The sequence below is a fragment of the Rhea americana genome, unplaced genomic scaffold (assembly GCF_003343005.1).
Source record: "Rhea americana isolate MKP2758 unplaced genomic scaffold, rheAme1 scaffold_215, whole genome shotgun sequence".
Lineage (NCBI taxonomy): Eukaryota > Metazoa > Chordata > Aves > Rheiformes > Rheidae > Rhea > Rhea americana.
Genome location: NW_028186305.1, coordinates 923,277 through 924,355, shown reverse-complemented (window position 1 = coordinate 924,355; position 1,079 = coordinate 923,277). Strand labels below are relative to the sequence as shown.

General features: G+C 40.3%; 1 protein-coding gene across 8 annotated transcripts in view; it reads left to right on the top strand.

Annotated features, from left to right (window-relative positions):
• Positions 1-1,079, top strand: part of SRRM1 (serine and arginine repetitive matrix 1) — a 19,120-nt gene that overhangs the window by 527 nt on the left and 17,514 nt on the right. The gene's annotated exons all lie outside the window — the stretch shown is intronic.

The following is a 1,079-nucleotide window of genomic DNA, read 5'->3' as shown; positions in this document are numbered from 1 at the left end:
GGCGCGGCATCGTCGCTTCCTGCGCGGCGCCTCGCAGCTGGGGGCCGTGCGGGCGGCCGGGCCTGTAAGTGCTCCGGAGGAGGCGTCCCGCCGGGCCGCGGCCTGTCCCGCGCTGAGTCCCCGCGCGGCCTCCCYGGCCGGCTCCCGAGCAGAAGTCCGGCGGCTTCTGGACGCGAGGAAGTGTGGGAGAAAGTGCCGAGGGGCAGGTGGGAGGTGAACCTGCTTTTGCAGTGAAACGCTCTGTCTTGTCCACCTTCAAAACAAGTAAAAACGCCGTATGAAGAGAGCAATTTTAAAACTCATTGTAGAAAGATTAAATGCGTTCAAAGCAAAAAGAAGAATTATACTAATTCTAGGTTATTTTTAGGTTATTATTTAGGTTATTATATAAAGTAATGTTTTTAACTTATTTAGGTGGTTGTAGAAACAATATTTTTGGGCTATTTAGGTTATATATTTAGATTATTTAACATATGTATAACTTTTTTATCATCTAGTTTTTGCCTATAGTAGTGGTAGATTTTTTTTTCCCGGGCAATTGTTATCTCTCCAAAAATAACCTACATAGAGAATATTTCTTCCTAAGCTTTTATCCCACTAATTAATCTACTTTATGTAGAGAGTAAATAGGTTGATCTGTTTAGGATAGTGGAAAGTGAAGGCTAATGTGGCAATTCCCACACAGTGAAGAAATCAGGGTAATATTAAGAGGAGAAGCATATAACAATAAAGTTACTTTTTTGTTTGTTTCCTTGGCAGTTTTGAAAACTTGTCTGAAACTGCTTAAACATGTATGGCCAAGATTCATTCAGCTCAATTATTTTATATTTCTTCAGCTTGGATGTTTTTAAAGCAAGAGAGTACATGTATCCCTTGCAGTTAATTCAGTTATGCTACTAGCCTAGTGAAAATGTGTCATATACACACAYTAGAAGTTCCAAAAGAAGCAGCTGAGGACAGAAACTTTAGAAGTTAAATCAACACTTGTCCTTTCTAATGCAGCTGTTTAAAAGTTTACAAATCAAGTAGTTATCATTGGTGGAATTACTGAGCCTAAAAACTCTGAATTAGAAATTTAG